This window comes from Camelus bactrianus, chromosome 12, assembly GCF_048773025.1.
Source record: "Camelus bactrianus isolate YW-2024 breed Bactrian camel chromosome 12, ASM4877302v1, whole genome shotgun sequence".
Classification (NCBI taxonomy): Eukaryota; Metazoa; Chordata; class Mammalia; order Artiodactyla; family Camelidae; genus Camelus; species Camelus bactrianus.
Window position 1 is genome coordinate 29,989,140 of NC_133550.1, and position 6,741 is coordinate 29,995,880.

Genomic DNA, 6,741 nt, shown 5'->3' on the forward strand with positions numbered 1-6,741 from the left:
TTGATTATTTTATTTTTAATTACAGTGCTAGTGTTTATTTGTGGCAGGTGTGGTTTTAAATGCTTTATAAATAGCATATTTAATCTGGACAGTAGCCTTGTGCTTATCCCTAGTAGAAAGACAGAGGTACAGGAGAGGTTAAGTAATTGGCACATGGTCACACAGATGGTAAGTGGCGGTCTGCGCGTAGCCCACCGAGCCTTACTGATTCCTCAGTAGTGGCCTCGCATGGGGTCTCTCCATGGCATGTATCCAGGCCACAGGTCTTTAAAGGCAGTCACGCACAACATCTGAACTATTCCATTTAGACAAAGCATATTTATAGACGTGGATTAGGGAGCTTGTGGAAAGCAAGCTGTGGTCCTTGTTTTCTGCCCTGCTGCGGCCCCCAGTGCCCTTCGTGCTGCTGCACAGGCTGGAGAGATGGGCCTTGGGGCAGGACAAACATGGAGGTCCGCTGATGGCCAGAATGAGGAGAGAAAATCACTTAGGGATAAAGGGGCTGACTTTGGGAAAGGCTGCTTCTTGACTGATCCATCACTGGTCAGTAGACAACTTCTAGCCCCTTCTTAGCTACCATGTTCTAGGACATAGTTGTTCATGGGTGTCATCTGTAACAGCAGTAGTGTATTTCAGTTCAACATTTGTTTAGTCCTCACAGAGCATTATAAAAGTAGGTTTTACCCCCATGTTGTGGTTATTGAAGTTCATAAAAATTACAAGGTTTTCCATATTTCATATTCAGTGATTTGCTTTCTGGGAGCACTTTTTTAAGATGTATATATGTCTCCTCCAGGTATCTCTTCCATGTTAATCCACATGCTGCTGTTCTGACATCTCATTTCAGGGTGCGTTACACTGCTACCTGTAGTAGTTGTGCATTTGCACTGGGGTTGTGAGGTACATTTTTTTATAAGCTGAGAACACTGTTGTGGGCCATTACTCTTTATTGGAGACAACTGGACTCAGCTATGAAAAATGAATTAGTCAAAAGCGTGGGAGATGACATAATATCCTGTTAGGGACTTTTTCAAGAGACCTGATGCAGATTTGCTGTAGCAAAAGGAGAGCAAACCAGGCTATTGTGTATCTGAAATTCCCAAATGCAAACTGTTTTGAGGCAAAAGAAAAGCAGGATGATCCATGCATTCGGCATATATTTACTCTCTTTGAGAAAGGAACATGTTAGACTTTAAGGAGAGTAGGGGAGGGAGATGTATAAATGAAGAACAGTGGCTTGTGACCAGGAAATCCAATCTCAAGCCCAGAAGCACACACATAGGCAAAAAATATGTTCGGGATCCTAGTCCTTTCTTACAGGTGTGTGGTTAGGATGGAGGGATACGTCAGTGTTTTTAACAGCAAAGATGGAAGAAACCTAAGTGTCCCCCAGAAAGGAAATGTTGAATAAATTATGACGCATTCACCCAAAGCAATACAGGGAAGGGGGAGAGTATACCTCAGTGGTAGAGTGCATGCTTAGCAATACAGTGCTGCTTTGAAAAAGGATGAGGTGTTCCATGTGTTAACATAGAAATGTCTCCAAGACATATTGTAAAGTGAAAAAGCACGTTGTCTGATCACCTGTTACCTGTCTGTGTCTAATATATTAACATGAATTGCACAAAGAATATACCATTACTTGTCAATTCCCTTTTATGCTTTCCTGTGCTATAGAATCTAGAAAGCTAAAAACTGCTTCCCAGACTCCTTTAGAGCTAAGATTCCAAACAAAACCAGACTTCCTCTGATCAGATGCACTTGTGTGAAACTTTGGTTTAGAACTGCGTTATGTACGGGGAGAAGCAGGGCCGGAGGTGTCTGTTATGCAGGTTGATCTTACCAAGGGTGATGTGGTTTTGGAGCTGGTGGCTGGATGGAGGCTTTCGGATGTGTCAGGTAGCTTCTTGATTGTAGAAGTAGCAGCTATACCTTGCAAGCTCACTTCTGCAGTATGGGATTGGGGTTCATTCCTAGAGTTCAACCTAGACTCCATTTAAAACCTTTCCAACAATTCTGTGAGCTGTCTGTACTGCTTAATAAATTCTTTTTGCTTAAACTCTGAAAATAAGAATTCTGATCAAATAATTGGTATCCAGAAATATTGCAGGAAATAGATCCTCAAGGAAATGGGATCTTGCATTAGTTGTCTGACCTGCCTGGGTTTTGAAGGCACCGGGGATCTGGCTACTCTTAGAAGATTGGGACACAAAATTGTACCTGACACTCATGGCTGGAACATGAGTTAGCTCATCACCTGTGACCACTTACAAGGAAATGCCCAAAACAGTAAAATCAACTTGATCAAAACTGTTTTTCTCCTCTTCTTGTCTAGCACCCTTAGAATCTTTTGGACACTTATTCCTCAAGAGTTAGGAAATTCTTGTAATTCTTTTAATATGTAAGCTTTATTTTCCAAGGTTTGACTTTGGACATATAGAGAGTTTGAGTTTGTCTGAGTCATAGATCAGAGGCAGTAGTAGTAAATGAGGGAAACTGGAACTTCATTTTGGTGTGGTCATTACAGGGTATGCAAGAAAGGACCGTACTCATTAGGAGAGAAGGAGCTGCTTCTGTTGATAAGGGAAATCTTTGGGGTTTGGAGGGACTTAGAGTTGTTGGAGTCCTCTCAGATATCACCAGTCTACTCTTCAGATTTATGGTCTTTCCCCCCAAATATTACAATTTTCACTTAAGAAGCCTGCTGAAACTGAATTCACACTGTGTTGTAAATCACTAACTTGCAGATCTGACTCTGCTGCTGGTTTATCACTGTATCAGCTATAAGAGGGAAGGTACTATTTCAAGGCAGTCATGGAGAACTCCATGGTTCTCTGATCCAGCTTGTGTGTGTGTGTCAGGCAATTGGATATGAATACTGTGTACTTCTATATTCAGACTTTCTATTTTTTCTTGTATCAGTTCTAGAAAGTTATGTTTTTCTGGGAATTTGTGCATCTTATATATGTTTAAGTTTAGTCACATGAAGTTCATATCTTATTAACTATTTAATGTCTGTAGGATCTCTAACAATGTCCCCTTTCTTGTTCCTGGTGTTGATAACTTGTGTGTGTTTTACGACAGTAAGGCTCATAGGCTTATCGACTTTCCTAGTATTCTAGGAAAGAATCAGTTTTTAGCTTTGATGGTTTTCTGTGTTGTATCTGTTTTCTGTGACATTACTTTCTACTTTGTTATTTTTTCCTGTCCACATTTTCAGGTTTAAATTGCTGTTCTTTTTCTTAAGATGGCTGCTTGAATAGCTGATTTTGTTTTCCTTTTCTAATATGCATTTAAGGCTATAAAATCATCTTAATAGGGCTTTAGTTGCATCCTTATAAGATTTTTTATGTCATACTTCCATTGTAATTTGGTTAAAAATATTTTCTAATTTCTGTTGTGCTTTCTCCTTTGCCCCATGGATCATTTATAATAAATTGCTTAATTTCTATTAAGCAATTTTGAGAATTTTTCTAGTTGATCTTTTCTAATTGATTTCTAGCTTAATTCCATGATGATCAGAGAGCACGCTGAACAATTTCAGTTCTTTACAGTTTGTTGATACTTGCTTCATGGCCCTGCGTATAAGAGCCAATTTTGGAAAATGTTCCATATGAAAAGAATGTATATTTTGTTATTCTTGGGTACAGAGTTCTGTGAATAACAAATAGGTCAACTCAATAATCACGTTAATTAAGCTTATATATTGAACTTTTTGTCTTGCTTGTTCTGTCAGTTACTGAGAAAGTTGTATTAAACATTCCCACTCTGTAGATTTCTCTGCTTCTTTAAGTTGTCATTTTTGCTTTATATATATTTTTTGATTTACATATACATACTTAAAAGTATATATATACTTTTTTTCTTCCAGTGTGTTTTTTTTTTAATAGACTTTATTCTTTTAGAGCAGTTTCAGGTTCACAACAGAATTGAGCAGAAAATACAGAGTTCGCACATAGCCCTCCCCACCCACACATACATACTCCCCTACACTCAGCATCCCTCATCAGTGTGGCATATTTGGTACAATTGATGAACCAACATGGGCACATTATTATCAACCAAAGTCCATAGTTTACATTAGGGTTCACTCTTGATGTTGTACATCCTATGGGTTTTGACAAATGCATAATGACGTGTAGCCACCACTATAGTATCATATAGAGTAATTTCATTGCCCTGAAAGTCTCTTGTGCTCTGTCTATTCATTCCTCCTTCCCTCCCTCTCCCTAAACCCTGGAAACAATGATCTTTTTATTGTTTCTGTAGCTGTGCCTTTTCCAGAATGTCATATAGTTGGAACCATACAGTTTGTAGCCTTTTCAGCCTGGCTTCTTTCATTTAGTAATATGTCTTTTAATTAAGTTTCTTCTATGTCTTTCATGGCTTGATCTTTTTTCTTTTTACTGCACATATAATTTACATATATGTACTGTTCGTTGTTTCTAAGAACGTTTAGAGCTTTAGCTTTTTAAACTTACATAGTTATCAAAGGAATAAAACCAACCACAAAATAAGAATTAACTCAAAAAGATACATACACCCTGCTATTAACAGGAACGTTATTTATAATTGTCAAGATATGGAAGCATCGTAAGTGCAAATCAATAGCTGAATAGATAATGGAGATGTAGTGTGTGTGTGTGTGTGTGTATAAATATATAAAGTGGAATACAACTCACCATAAAAAAGAAGGATATTTTGCCAGTGGCAGCCCTTCTTTCACTTTTTTTTTCACCTCAAAAACTAGAATTTTATAACTGGCAGAGACATTTCCATTACATCAAAAACAACAAAATACCTAGAAGTAAACTTAACCAAGGAGGTTACCTATACTCTGAAAACTGAAATGACACAAAGAAATGGAAGTATTTCTTGTGCTCTTGGATTGGAAGAATCAACACTGTCAAAATGGCCACACTACCCAAAGCAATCCACAGATCCAACGCAACCCCCATCAAAATACTCGCGACATTCCTCGCAGAACTAGAACAAACAATTCCAGAATTTATAAGAACCACAAAAGACCCCTAACAGAAAAAGTAATCTTTTGTAGGTCTCTCTCTTTTTTTTGTTTTCTCTTTCTTTTTGTTCTCTTTTCCTATGGTTTGATGGCTAGAGAAGGTCCTTTAACATTTGTTGTAAAGCTGGTTTGGTGGTGCTGAAATCTTTTAACTTTTGTTTATCTGTGAAGCTTTTGATTTCTCCATCAAGTCTGAATGAGAGCCTTGCTGAATAGAGTATTCCTAGTTGTAAGTTTCCCCCTTGCATCACTTTAAATATATTGTGCCACTCCCTTCTGGCCTGTAGAGTTTCTGCTGAAAAATCAGCTGATAACCTTATGGGAGTTCCCTTGTATGTTATTTGTTGCTTTTCTCTTGCTAATTTTGTTATTTTTTCCTTATTCTTAATTGTCAATTTAATGACTATGTGCCTTGGTGTGTTCTTACTGGGTTGATCCTGTGTGGTACTCTCTGCGCTTCCAGGACTTGGGTGACTGTTTCCTTTCCCAAGTTGGGGAAGTTTTTGGTTATTATCTCTCCAAAAATGTTCTCAGGTCTCTTCTTTCTGGGACCCCTGTATTGTGAATATTAGAGCACTTCATGTTGTCCCAGAGTTCTCTTAAACTATCCTCATTCCTTTTTATTTTTTTATTTTTTCTGTTCTGAAGTAGTGATTGTACTAAACTGTCTTCTAGCTCACTGATCCGTTCTTATGCCTCATTTAGTCTATTCTTGGTTCCTTCTAGTGTATTGTTCATTTCAGTGATTTTATTCTTCAACTCTGGGTATTCTTTATATTTTCCAACTCTTTGCTAAAAACTTCACTCTGTACATCTGTACTCCTCTTGAGTTCTCTGAACATCTTGGCCATCATTAAACTCTTTCTCACATAAATTACCTATCTCCTCACTTATTTCTTCTTCTGGGATTTTATCTTGTGCCTTGGCCTGGGAGATATTCCTTTGCTGCCTCATCGTCTGTCTTTCTATGTGTTTGTGGATTCCTTCCAACAGGCTTTGGGATTGTTGTTTTCTTATTTGTTATCTGTCCCCTGGTGGATGAGGCTGTACTAGAGGCTTGTGCAGGTTTCCTGGCAGGAGGAGCCAGTGCCTGCCCACTGCTGGATGAAGCTTGGTCCTGGACCTCTGGTGGGTAGGGCTGTGTCTAGAGGCCTTTGTGGCTTAGGAAGTCAGGTGATGGGGTGTGGCTGTGTTCCCACCCTGTACGTTGTTTGGCCTGAGGCTTCCCTACAGGCTGTTGGGCGGGGCTGGGTCTTGGTGCTAATGATCCGATCAAGATGTCAGCCTCCAGGGCAACTCATGTAGATTAACAATCCTAGAATGTCCGCCACCAGCTTTTATGTCCCGTGTGAGCCGCAGCCATCCTCCAAGTCCCCAGGAGACCCTCCAAATCCAGCAGGCAGGTCTGGCCCAGGTTCCTGTGAAATCACTGCCTCTGCCCTTGGACCTGGTGCACGTGAGTTTCTGTGTACGCTTCCCAAGCAAATGGAGTCTCCATTTGCCCCAGTCCCGTGAGGCTACCATAGCCAAGCCCCCCTGGCCTTCAAAATCAGATGTCCTGGGGTCTCCTCTTCCCAATGCCGGGACCCGAGCTGCGGAGCCTGACTTGGGGCTTAGAGCTCTCACTCCTGTGGGAGGGCCTCTGCGACTTAACAGATCTTCAGCTTGTGGGTCACCCACCTGGTGGGTATGGGGCCCAGTTATATCGCAGGCACGCC